This window comes from Megalopta genalis, chromosome 11 (assembly GCF_051020955.1).
Source record: "Megalopta genalis isolate 19385.01 chromosome 11, iyMegGena1_principal, whole genome shotgun sequence".
NCBI lineage: Eukaryota > Metazoa > Arthropoda > Insecta > Hymenoptera > Halictidae > Megalopta > Megalopta genalis.
This window is the reverse complement of record NC_135023.1, coordinates 9,919,216-9,934,203: the sequence shown is the minus strand read 5'-3', so window position 1 is coordinate 9,934,203 and position 14,988 is coordinate 9,919,216. Positions and strand designations below refer to the sequence as shown.

General features: G+C 33.5%; 1 protein-coding gene across 1 annotated transcript in view; it reads right to left on the bottom strand.

Annotated features, from left to right (window-relative positions):
- Positions 1-14,988, bottom strand: part of LOC117226177 (uncharacterized) — a 54,630-nt gene that overhangs the window by 17,679 nt on the left and 21,963 nt on the right. The gene's annotated exons all lie outside the window — the stretch shown is intronic.

Genomic DNA, 14,988 nt, shown 5'->3' with positions numbered 1-14,988 from the left:
TTCCATGGTGGATCGTGGCTCTGCGCTTCGTTCCGGATTCATTGGCTGAAGAACTGAATTAAAAGTCGAGCTTTATTCGTCCCTCGACTTCCGCAGCCGTGCGCGAAGTTCGAGGAATTTTTAAGCAAGTTCCACCCATGCCGAGGGATAAAGTAAAAGTTTCTTTAAAAGCAAAGTAAAAGTTTAGTTGAAAGTGAATGGAGTAAATGGTTTTTATTTGAAAGTGAATAAAGTAAAGCCTTCTAACGTGGCGAATATACGTATAAATAATATGTACAGCGTGAAGTGTGCGCGACAAAATAAATTGACAACTTTCGGAATTATTTTATTGATATTACGGCGTCGCGCGTTCAAGGGTTGATAGTCTTGAAAAAGTAGCTGACTATTGGGTTGGCAACTGAGTAATTGCCGATTTGTTCAATGAAATAAAAAATTGGATTTTACTTGGAACGAAGTTTAATCTGTAATGTATTTTCCATTTTGTTCGATGACCTTTTGCCATCTCTCTGACAACTTGAACATTCCACGCTCGTAGAAAGTCTGATCGTTTTCGGCCAAAAACTGAGTTAAGTGAGATTTTACAGCGTCGTCATCGTTAAAAGTTTTACCACGAAGGGAGTTGTCCAGGGATCGAAATAAGTGGTAATCCGATGGCGCGAGATCAGGGCTGTATGGTGGGTGTAACATCAATTCCCAACCAATATCCATCAATTTTTGCCGAGTGGACAAAGACGTGCGCGGCCTAGCATTGTCCTGCTGGAAAATGACATCTTTACGATTGACCAATTCTGGTCGCTTTTCCTTGATCGCTGCATTCAATTTGTTCAGTTGCTAACATTCACGGATATAATAATAATAATAATTTTGTAGTAATATTATAATAATAATAATAATAATAATATATGATATATTATATAATATAATATATATACAATATAATAATATATATAAAATACTATATAATAATAATAATAATAATAATAATAATAATATATATTATATATTATAATAATAATAATAATAATAATATAATAATAATAATAATAATTTTATAGTATAACATTTACGGATATCATAAAAATGAGAGTGAGAAACATTTATAACTGAAATCGGCAATAACTTAATTGTCAACCCAATAATTTCGCGCCGCGGCTCGCCGTGGAATGAAAACGGCGAAAGCGAAGAAGCAAAAACCGAAAGAAAAAGCCGCGTTCTCCGGTTCGGAAAACGGAACGAACGCTGCGAATTGGCCTATAAATTCTAATAGCCTACGGAAAAGTCTACGGCGGATCGAGGAACGGGCGTTCGCGAGAAAAAGCTGACGATCTAAAAATATGACTACGGCGTTCAGAAGCCGTCTCGCTCTATTTATTATGTACAATATTGCGTGTCGGGGTGTTCTTCGCCTCGCAACCCGCGCGGCTCGGAGATTCGCGCTCGAAACGCCGGATGAATTTTTAATATCGAGTTCGACTCCGAACTCCTGACGGGAACACGTTTTACAAAACTCCATTCACCGAACCGCCTCGAAACGGCTTTGGTTTTGGTCTCTGGGAAGTAGTACAGTTATGTAATTGTCCGACGGCGGCGCCATTTTCGAAAATGCTCGCGTTCTGTTGCGACGAGCTGCTGTTCGTTTAAGATAATGTTCTTGATAATTGATATACGAAGGGATTTGAAAGTAAATTTTAACAATATTTGTAATTGAAATTGGTTTTATTTGGTGTACAAGTTGCTCGTATTTTTCATTGTAAGTGGAATAATTCGGTAATACAGTGAAAGTATTGGAAAATGTTCTTGGTAAAATCTTAGTTTAATTCAAAGTTTTTCGTTCGCGTTGAAAAGGTTGTTGAATCAAATTTTATATATTACTATGTAATATGTTTCGTATATTTTATTATTAGTATTTCATTATTAGTATTTATTAGTGTTTATTACTATTTATTACTATTTATTACTATTTATTACCATTTATTACCATTTATTACCATTTATTACCATTTATTAGTATTTATTACTATTTATTACTATTTATTACTATTTATTACTATTTATTACTATTTATTACCATTTATTACCATTTATTATCATTTATTACCATTTATTACCATTTATTACTATTTATTACTATTTATTACTATTTATTACCATTTATTACCATTTATTAGTATTTATTACTATTTATTACTATTTATTACTATTTATTACTATTTATTACCATTTATTACCATTTATTATCATTTATTACCATTTATTACCATTTATTACCATTTATTACTATTTATTACTATTTATTACTATTTATTACTATTTATTACTATTTATTACTATTTATTAGTATATATTAGTATATATTATTATATCATTATAGTATTTAATCATGAGTATATTAATAATAAAAATTATCAGACATAAGAATATTTTAGCATTGATTTGAAAATAAATTATATAAAACTGAATATGTATTGAAAAAGAATTCATTAATATTTATAAAACTAAAATCCGGCTCTTTACCTTTTGTATCAGAATTTCTTAAATCAAGAATAAAGTGTTGTCAATTAGAATCACATTTATTCGAAACTATGAGCAACTCGAGGCATTGTATCAGACAGAGAATCGACGGACAGCATTGTTTCATATTTATCGAACAGTATGTCCGAAGTGGGACACATTAATATTTTTCCTACTATGTTTGATTTCATACTTTGTCCCCCTTTAGGCTCGGCCTTGTAACGATAAAGTCGTGTAGCGAACCTAACGCGTCTGTAGTTACAACAAAATAGTTTCAAAGCGTTACAACTTGCTACTGTGTGTAAAGTGGAACGTGGACATCTCTTTGTTTGTAAATTAACTGCTCCAAAGCGGCTATTTCTTAAACGTGCAACCAAAATTTTGTTAATATTGGGTTGGCAACTAAGTAATTGCCGATTTCAGTTATAGATGTCGCTCACTCCCATTTTTATGATATCTGTAAATGTTATTATTATTAATATTAATATTATATTATTATATTATTATATTATATATAATATTATATTATTATATTATATTATATATAATATAATATTATATTATTATATTATTATATTATATTATATATAATATAATATTATATTATTATATTATTATATTATATTATATATAATATAATAATATATAAATATATTTATAATAATGTATAATTATATACATTATAAAATAATATATATATATATATTGCATTATATTATTATTAATATTAATTATTATTATTATTATATTATTTTTTATTATCCGTGATTGTTAGCAACTGGACAAATTGAATGCAGCGGTCAAGGAACAGTGACCAGAATTGGTCAATCGTAAAGGTGTCATTTTCCAGCAGGACAATGCTAGGCCGCGCACGTCTTTGTCCACTCGGCAAAAATTGATGGATATTGGTTGGGAATCGATGTTACACCCACCATATAGCCCTGATCTCGCGCCATCGGATTACCACTTGTTTCGATCCCTGGACAACTCCCTTCGTGGTAAAACTTTTAACGATGACGACGCTGTAAAATCTCACTTAACTCAGTTTTTGGCCGAAAACGATCAGACTTTCTACGAGCGTGGAATGTTCAAGTTGTCAGAGAGATGGCAAAAGGTCATCGAACAAAATGGAAAATACATTACAGATTAAACTTCGTTCCAAGTAAAATCCAATTTTTTATTTCATTGAACAAATCGGCAATTACTCAGTTGCCAACCCAATAGTTCGTCGAAGAAAGAAGAAAGATAAGAAATTTCATCGACCGAACGATATTCATTCGGCGAACTTCTCGAGGGAAAAACCATGTTCATAAGTATGGTATGAAAGGGGAAAAAGCGGGCACGAGTTTCGCGAACTAGGCCAAATGCCGGCGATTCCGCAGCGCGACGGGGCCTTTTATATTCTTGTCCGTGCCGCGATGGATCTATATACCGTCGCCGTAATTGCTTTATCAATCAAATTATTTACCACTCTCTCGTCAACCACCTCGTAAAGTACAACGGCGCTCTCTGTTCGAACTTTTTACCACCCCCGTTACCCCAAGGTTCCATCGTGTTGTCGCGGGACGAGAATTGAAAAATCAACTTCCGGCAAGAAGCCTCGCTGGAAAGTAGGACCGTCGAGGTCCGTCTTACAATCGAGTTAGTGGGCTTGTTTCACGGAAGCGAATGTTTCGCATTGTTTCCCGTCGACCGTATTTTTTACGGGATTTTTTGCACCTACGTTTGCATTGCTCTCAGTTGCACTTTCTTAACAATTTCTTTTCTCGAAGAACATTTCGTTATGTATTTGATAGAAATGTTTTTATATTTATATTTTTATATATATATTATTATCATATATATATTATATTATATTTATTATTATTATATATATATATATATATATATATATATATATATATTATATATAATATATAATATTTATATATAATAATAATAATATATATAAAAATATAAATATAAAAACATTTTATATATTTGAAGGAAATGTTTCTCAAAAAACATTTTGAGCTTTTAAATGTATTTTGAGAAACGTATTTTTTCAAAATTCACTGATTCTCCCCGGTTGGACGCGAGTAAAGCTCTGTGGCTCGCGGATAATAATTGCTTAAATAATTGCTCTTAAATAATAATTGCATAATTATAAAATCAATTGAAAGCGTGTCATAGTTCGCTTATCCTACACTTCGACATTCTACCATAAACGCGTAATGTCCCGCGGTATAGTCGCTTAGCAAAAGCCGCACGTGCAAATCCGCAATCGAGTTACGAGCAATCGATGTCGATTACGTGAACAGCTGATTGTAAGAGTGACATTTGCGCTTGTAATTGCAACGAGACAGAAGCCGGCTCGTTTGTTCGCAATAACGAGGCGGGCACGGGCATCTGATTTAATTAGATCCGTTGTCGCTCCGTTTCGTTCTCGTTTCGATAAAAGATACTGTCGTTTCACCGATATTTCCGTGCGACCCGGACAATATTTGATTGCGGCGGACAGTGGCCTGGTCTGGGTTCATCGATGTTTTAGTGGATGTGCAGTAAATTCGTCCTAAATTAGTCGATATATAATATTTCTTTAAACTTGTAAACAAATATGGACAATTTTGGAAGAGGAGATGCGATTATTTGTGATTTGATTATTTGGTTATTTGTAATGCGATTATTTGCACATTGTTTTTATAATTATTGATAATCGGAAGCTATAAAAACGAGCCGCCGAAACTATAAAAATTGTCCATTTTTGTTTGCAAGTCGAAGGAAAATTGGGGAGAATTTACTGAACCGCGTTGTCGTGGTTGATTTCTGCAATTTTATGCGCGCATGAAATTCGAAGCTTGAAAAAATTAAGCAAAATTAGAAATAGTTAATAGAAGTTGGCGTACTTTCTTTTATACCTTTTGCCTAATCGAAGCAGCATTTAAAATGCTAAGAAAGAATGATAAAGGAAAGGTCCTTCCAGTAAACACAAATAATAATATCAGTTCATTCTAACAAAGTTGATTAAAGATATTTATATTAAAAGATATTTTTTATATTAAATTTATTTATATTAAAGATATTTTAGATTTATATTATATATTATATACATATATTATTTATATTATATATTATATATATTATTATTATTATATATATTTAGATTTATATTAAAGATATTTTTATTAAGTATATTTCGTTTAACTAAAATCTCTACATTTATTCATACGATTTTCTTTCTATAAATCTCCAGAGTTTTCTGATCACGATAGAGAAACATTAGTACACATAATTGCACCGAATACTTTCAGTTCATTCTAACAAAGTTGATAAAAGAAAGCTATTTTCGTTTAATTAAAATCTCTACATTCGTTCCTACGATTTTCTTTCTATAAATCTCCAGAGTTTTCTGATCACGACAGAGGAACATTAGTACACATAATTGCACCAAATAATAGCACCGCGTTATTTGCCAGTGGTACATTCGTTTCTTAAAAAAAAAGAAAAAACGCCCCAACATAACAGCAACGTATCCAAACAGCAACGAACGTTTCAAATCGTCGAGCGACGGAGGCACAGAATTTCCGTGCTTTTCCTTTGACATTGCTATTTTTAACAAGTTATGAGCGCTTAATCTTTTCGGCTGCCCGAAATGAAACACGTTCCTTCCAACGAAAACGCGCGGAACGCCGCGCGAACGAGATCGAAAGGAATTCACGGCGGCGTCGCCCCGGAAATTGAATCGGTCGTTGATGTGGCATACGCGACTCCCCGATTCGATTATCGCGAATTAATTTTGCTAAAGTCCTCTGCGAAGTCCCCCGTTCTCGCGAAGAACGGTCGAGAAGCTGTCCGACGTTTCTCCGGCGCGTGTACAATTTTCTACGCGCCCCCCGGTTGATCGTCGAGATCGTTTTTCACGTTCGCGGCTCTCGTAAATTCAAGGCACGCACGTGTTGCCATGATAAACACATCCATCGACAAGCGGAGGCGTTAAGATACTTTTGGTGATCGGTCGATCGCCGGCAGCGTTCTCGTTCGAGCGATATCGCGATCGTTTCGCGGTTAATATTGACGTTAAACGCCGAAAGAGAACCCTCGGCTATCGAATCGCTTCAACTTGATCGTGCGTTTACGGCCGCTCGTAGGTCGTCGGGCTAATTAAAATCGAGCCGAGCCGTTGAACGGTCGACTTTTCAGGAATTTCCGTGAAAATATGAACAAACGGTGTCCGGAGATATGGAATGGAATTATCGCAGCAACTTCCTCGTTTTAACCCTTTCACAGGCACTGGGAACTAAGCTTTCCACTTTTAGCGCGCGTATGGGGGCCCATATAGATAGGTCCCACCACCCCTAATTTCGAGGGGTGAAAAATTACAAATAACGGGAATGCGAATAACAGCTGTATTATTATACGATAAAATTGTGCTAAGCTAATATTCAGTACAATTAATATTTCATACAATTTTTTTGGAAAATCCATATGGTGCCCATTTGCAACGAGAGTGAGCAAGCATGATACAAAACGGTAAATACAGAGGAGAAATTTAACGACGCTGTTATTTTAAATATTACACTTTTTAATATAATATAATATAATATAATATAATATAATATAATATAATATAATATAATATAATATAATATAATATAATTAATATATATATAATATACATTATTATATATTAATATATATATATAATTAATTAATATAATATAATATAATTAAATACAATTTAAATATTTGCAACTTACTAAAAATGTTAACAGTGAAAATAAATTGCCATTTAACTTTTATACGTTGCGGTGAGGGGCAGACAATTTTTATTCTGCTTGTAAGAATCACAAGATGGAATTTATTGAAACTTTTCACAATTTTTATGAAAGCTGTACGAAGAAATATATTGAACGATTTCCAACGGAAGCAGCTTTACGACTACGATAATTACGAAATAAAAGCGAAGAATCTAAGAAATAAAATCAAAGAACCTAAGTGCCAGCAGCATCGCCTAATTACGCAATAATTACAAGACATCTTATAACAAGCCGCCATTGTTCCCATTTATACTTAAAACGTCGTCGCACGCCGGAATCCGCGCGACCCCACATTCTCCGCTAAAATTACCGTCGTTTCATTACCCGAACGATCTTAATTAACCGTTTGTTCCATCGGAATGCATATTCTGCCCGGACCACACGAATCAGGGGACATTAAATCTTCGATTTACAATGAAGACGTCTGCCAGTCGATCTCCGCTTGCCAAATTTCGGCTCGGCCTCCGCCCGACGCCGAACTATTCAGACTGGTCTAGTAACTCCTGTGTCAACGTCTACGCATTCACCGTCTATTTTCTTCGTCTACGCTAATTGTTTTACCAACACAGGCCGGAGAAACGCGACGACGAACGAAACCGAATCGATTCTTCCGGAAAGATCGCGTCGGAGCGAAAGGAAATCATCGATCAAGATTAACACCTTGACCGCCGCGTCGCCCACACGCGGGTGACGGAATTATTTACTGAATTATATGTAATATAATAATATATATAATAATATATATTATATATAATAAATAATATAATATAATAATATATATTATATATAATAAATAATATAATATAATAATATATAATTATATATAATAATATATAATATTAATTATATATAATATAATATATAATAATTATATATAATAAATATATAATAATATTATATATTTATTGTATAATATAATAATATAATATTAATTTTTGAATAGTAATTTTCACTCTAATTCATCGAATTTTCCTAATTCCATGGAGGACCCTCAAAAGTATCGAGAAATTAATAATCGATGTCACACGCGATTCAACTTTCACATTTTTATTCGATCACAAATAAAATATGTACTTTGCTCCGACGAGATTTTTTAGATTTTTGGCCTGGCAGTCGAAGCGACAAAGACTACGAAAAACAGAAAATCTCGCGAACCTCTGAGAAGAATTCTGAAAAGCGCGGCGAACATTTTATTCTGATTATTACTATTCATTTTATTACTTGAACCACCCCCGAGCGAACTACAATATATATAACTATATATTTAATAATATATATAATAATATATATATATTTTTATTATATAAAAATATAAAATATAAAAATATACTTTATTTTTTATTATATAAATATATATATATAAAATAAATAAAAGTATATGCCGAGCCAGATTATTATTTTTCGTTCGATTGTTCGTCAATTTGGCGCTTGAGAAACAGAGTTAAAGCATCGCGCGAGTCTGCGAGAAATTGTCTGCTACGATTTCCACGAAGCGTTACAAGGGAAACGGAGATCCCGTGTTCGTTACACGCAATTAACGGGTCCATCAATCTAGACTGCGAGAGAGAGAGAGAGAGAGAGAGAGAGAGAGAGAGAGAGAGAGAGAGACCACTCTCTGCTTCTAGATTCCCTCGCCGACCACTCTCCGAACGGAAGAGACGGCATTTACCATTATTTTCTGATGTCGGCTCCTGTCAACCGTGACTTTTCTTTCTCGTTTCGCTCTTCTTTCGCGGTAACGCGGATCGCCGGTTTTTTGGCACGAGTGGAAACAATGCGGTCACGTTCCGGGAAACCCGCTTCGACAAAGTCCGTGGTGCCGGGCCGCGGTTCCCGAACTTTTTCTACAGGATTTATATAAAGATGTACGAAAATATTTCGAACGGAAATTCAGCGGGCGAAACGCGTTACCGTTTCTGCCGAGATAGATTCGATTCTGTGTTTAACGCGTTCAACGCCGACGATCAACCCCCTAAAATTCCTTTAAAGTCGGAGCAATTTAATTAATTATACCGAAACTGGAAAGTTAACATTTATCGCAATGGATGACGCTGGAATTCTTTCGCATGCGAAACATCATTAAATTCAGTTTGTTCGAACATTTTACAATGAGAATGAATCTGCAAAATTGGTCAAAAATTAGTGTGTCGCCCGTACAGAGATTTACCCTCGGACTGTGGTTTCATTGTTCCATTTTGTTCCAGTGTAAGTTTTATTATATATAGATATATATTATATTATATTATTATTATATATAATAATAATACAATATAATATATAATAATAATATAATATAATATATAATAATAATATAATATAATATATAATAATAATATAATATAATATATAATAATAATAATATTATAATATTATATTATTATATTATATTATATACATATATTATATTATATATATATAGTTTTTTTAGCATAATTTATTTAATCGCCGTGATTATACAATTTACAGAAATTAAATAAAATAAATTGCTGTTGTGTACGCTGGGAACAGCTGAAATAATGGCAGATATACAAGAAGGATCTTCGAAAATATGTTTGACAAAATGAACGAACAGAGCTGAAAATTATTAGAATCGTCGTCAACTGTGTAATTGTTAAAACGGTCCGTCGTCCGAGGGTTGAAACAATCAATTTCTAATGTGACAAATAAAACATTTTTATATTAAAATTATACCGAGTTCTTGATACGTTTTTTCCAAGTACAATAAATTCTCCCTAATTGACGCCCAACTTGGAAACGAAAATGAACAATCTGAGCATCGATTAGGGAGAATTTACCGTAATTCGGTCTTCGAAGTACAGTAAATTCTGCCTAATTTTCCTTCAGCTTCTAAACGAAAACGAACAATTTTATTCGAGCCCTGCACCTCGTTTTTATAATTGAACCGTTTATGTTGAAAATGTCATAACTTCGCTTTGTTTTTAAGTCGACATATTTACGGGTTTGCGTTTTAACACTATTAAAAATATGGATGCTAACTTTCGAGAAGATTTACTTGTATTCGTTATCTCAGGATACCGAGATAATTTTCTCAGTACAAATAATTTCGTATAAACATTAAAAAATCACCGCTTTTCATTACGATAGTAAAGTGACTTATGCCACTTTCAAAGTAAACGGCTCAATCGTTGACGAATCGGCAACGATAAAAATGAGCCGCGAGGCTCTAACAAACGTATCGCCTCCTCCCGAATCGTCCATTTTCGTTCCCAAGCCGCGGCAAAATCGGGGAGAATTTACTGTACCGCGCGCGCTGACATTTTATTATCAGCTGTTTATCTCACGCTGCCCCGGTCTCGATCGAATTATTCGTTCCGTAAATACGCGGGCGAAACTCTCGTCAGCGTGTAACGGGGGGGAAACGATGAAAGACGCGTTACGCGTCCGCGTAATATCGTTACAGGTTACGCGGCATGGAAAATCGTGTTAGTCGGTTATTATTTTTAACGGCAGCTCGACGGCGGAACGACCGCGATTTTATCGCGGTGCCGATTATTATCTTAAGTTCGTTGCGTAAACCGCCCCGTTAACAGGAGCTCCCGTATTCCATGTTGCATTCGACATTGTCTTTTCCCGTTGCCCGAGTTATTTTTACGTATGTACTGCTCTGTTTTGGCGATTCACGTCTCTCTCTCTCTCTCTCTTAGTTTTTGGAAAATCCGCAAAACCAAGACACACTGTTGTTGCCCGCCGGGCGAACGGCGACGCGGCACCTTGTTTTCTAACGGAACGTCGAAAGACAATAGCGTGATAAATCTAGATAAAGATGCCGAGGAAACCGGCTATTAACCTAACGTATGTTTCGTTGGCCAATAATTGCGAAACGCGCGGCGAACAAAGAGTATACGCTTTAAATAAACCGTGCCGTTTCTAACGCGTGGACCGCGGCTATAGTTTTCCCTCTTTGTCGCGGTGTCTTGGGGAAATTAGGATACGGTCGTGCGATTTTTTTTTTTATATTATTATATATGATTTTATTTTTTCTTATTATATATTATTAAAAAATAATATATAACTCGAAAATTTATATAAAATTATGTATAATTTTATTTTTTCTTACTATATATTACTTTTTAATAATATATAAGATACGGTCGTGCGTTTTTTTTTTTAAATTATTATATATAATTTTATATAAATTTTCGAGTTATATATTCGAGTTATATATTATTTTTTAATAATATATAATAAGAAAAAATAAAATTATATATAATAATATAAAAAAAGAAAAATCGCACGACCGTATCCTAATTATTATTTTTTAATAAGATTAACACACGTAGGGACTCGAAAATAAATCTTAATAATAATTGAAATCGAGATTAATTTTATTCAGCGTGCAAATTGTCCGTCATTTTTATTATAAATAGAACAAGTCCGTAGCACGGTGAAAGTATTGGAAAATATTTCCGATAAAATGTTAATTGAATTAAAAATTTTTCGTTCGCATTGAACAAATTATTTAATAAGATTCTGTATGTTCTTGTGTAATATGTTTCGCGTATTTTATATCGGTATTAAAAACGATTAAATATAAGAACGTTTTACATATCTATTTAAAAATAAATCACACAAAATTAGAACACGGTCCGTTAGCAACAATCTTATTAGCAGTCTCAACGCATTTCGGTTTTCTCCAGATTTTTCAACGCGACGCAGGAAATCCATAGAAAGAATAAAAAATCTGCGAATTTGCACAACCTTAACCTGCTTTCTCTCGATCGTCTTTTCGACAGTCTAATTCGATGGTCATTTAGTTCTAGTTACGAGGACAGCTCGAGAAATTAATCGTCTCGTTCGCGCGAAATTCTTCGATGAACGCCTAGCACTATTCGCTCGTTCTGTCAACGGTCGCCGAATCCTCTGTTACTCGCGGTGGCGCGACTCCGCGAAATGGCATTTTCCATTTGGCATTGCACATTATTTCACTTGGCTTCTGTGACCTGACGTTGATGCCCCGAGCCTCGTAGTAAAAGCAAGAGGAATGGAAGTACAACGTGATTCGACAAAAGCATTCTCCATTGCCAAACAAATCGCGGGCCTGGTCGACGATGGATTCGCTCCTCGTTTTCGCAGCGTGTTGCTCTTAATCCTTTTACACAAGCAAATCGGTAGAAGACTAATTATTATTAATCTGCGGATTTTATGGAGTCGCGATAAGAACGAGTATGGGGTAATTTAAGATGGAATTAAAATGAATATAATTGAAGCGCGTGGACGCATCATTTTCAAACAGTTAAAGTTAACGAAGAAATAATTTTGTTTATATCTGACATCTGTCTCTTGCAAACTGATGCAGAATATTTTTATTTCACGTGAAGATTCGTAGTCTAATTATTATCATAGCACCATAGGACTGGAATTATTTTTTTAATGCCAGTTTGCAAATAATTGGGATGTACTATTACTACTTAATCAGTTTTTATTTTGCATTTAATAGAGCTTTGAATGGCGCGATTAAATTGTTGCACATTATAGTTAAAAAAGACGACCCTCGTATTTGAATAAAATATAATATAGCAAAATATTAATTGTCGCCGTGTATGCTCCTCTTTGTACCAGATAACTTTCTATATTTTCTGTATTTTCTATATTATATTTTCTATATTTTCTATATTTTCTATATTATATTTTCTATATTATATTTTCTATATTTTCTATATTTTCTATATTTTCTATATTTTCTATATTATATTTTCTATATTATATTTTCTATATTTTCTATATTTTCTATATTTTCTATATTATATTTTCTATATTTTCTATATTTTCTATATTTTCTATATTTTCTATATTTTCTATATTTTCTATATTTTCTATATTATATTTTCTATATTTTCTATATTTTCTATATTTTCTATATTTTCTATATTTTCTATATTTTCTATATTTTCTATATTTTCTATATTATATTTGCTATATTTGCTATATTTTCTATATTTTCTATATTTTCTATATTTTCTATATTTGTTATATTTTCTATATTTTCTATATTTTCTATATTATATTTTTTATATTTTCTATATTATATTTTCTATATTTTCTATACTATAGTTTCTATATTTTCCATACTATATTTTCTATATTTTCTACATTATATTTTCTATATTTTCTATATTTTCTACATTATACTTTCTATATTTTCTATATTTTTACATTTTTCTCCTACATTTTTTTACACAGCAACGTGTAAAAAACACACGTAGTTTACAAGAAAAATTAAGGCTGAACGATTTAAACGCTTCACCCAGTTTATACATCACGTTGTCGCAGAAGTAATTTCGATATCCGCAGGCTACTTCATTTTTCCATAAAATCGAAATTCCTTTTGCGACAACCCCCATCGTGGATCCAGCAAATTTCTCCCCGGTTTTCTATCATCTCGGCCGCGGCGAACGCGATTAAGCTCTAATCCGACGACGCGGTATTTCACTTAATCGCGACACTAATGAATTGATGGCCCTAAGGATGATGGGTGCAAGTGGTGGAAACTTCGCGGCCGACATTTTATGCGGGGCGTAAAGGATAGGCGGCCCCGGTGTGACAGCGATATTAAACGGCAACGAGCTGTCAGCGAAGGGTATATTAAAGCATCAAAGGAAAATGTCAATAAAACGTTTGAATGGATTCGAGTCGAAAGCGCGCGCGGAACAGAGGCGGCCGCTGCGGGAAAAACGCAACGGGGCCGATGGGACGCCAAGTAACGTGAAGCGTCATTAATTTCGGATATATACAGGCCGCTCCATTTCGGCCGGTCCCTGCGCGTGGGCTTTTGCCACGGAATTACTCGCGGTGTCAATAAAAGTGTCGCTTCTCCGTTCCTCGGCCGTTCCGAGGTCGCTATAATGCTTTTTAATGGAACACCGTCGCACTTTTTTACGCAACACCCTCCTCTCTTAAAACGCGTGCTTCATACCCGTCCGTTCCTCGTTTCCACTGCTCGAGCGCTTCCTCGATAGCAAATTAACGCAATGCTGGACAGAAACGTGCCCAATGAGCACTGGACGTCTTGAAGATGCCCATTTTAGGTCTGAACGTCGTATTCCATAAAATGGAATGTTTTAAGAATTTGAAGAATGTCATAACTTTATTTTATAATTTAATGTTTTAACAGGTCTTATTTCAAACGTTAAGAGGATGTCCAATTTGGGAGGTCTTTAATACGTCTTAAAGAGGTCTTAAAGACGTCTTTGTGCTATCTAAATTGACAATTGAATTTGTCAACACGTTTGTATTTATCGTTTTGCATCTATTTATCGTATTAAGTGCGTTGCATCCTCTTATAAAATATGATAAAAATGTGAAAGTGTCACGAATTAAAATTAGCAACATAGAAACACTGACTATATCAGATTTACAATCTTTATTTATTATTTATTATCAATTTTTTATTATTATTTATTATCAGAATACCATAGAATAAAATTAGCTATTTATAATCATCGAATCTATTAGATTTAAGAAATTATAAAATTGTATTACCAAAATATCATAAAATAAAATTAGCGACTTATAAGCACCGAATTTAATAATAATCTAATAATCTAATAAAAAGTTATAAAGTTGTATTACCAAAATACCATAAAATCAAATTAGCGATTTACAAGCACCGAATCTAATAATAATCTAATCATCTAATAAAAAGTTATAAAGTTGTATTACC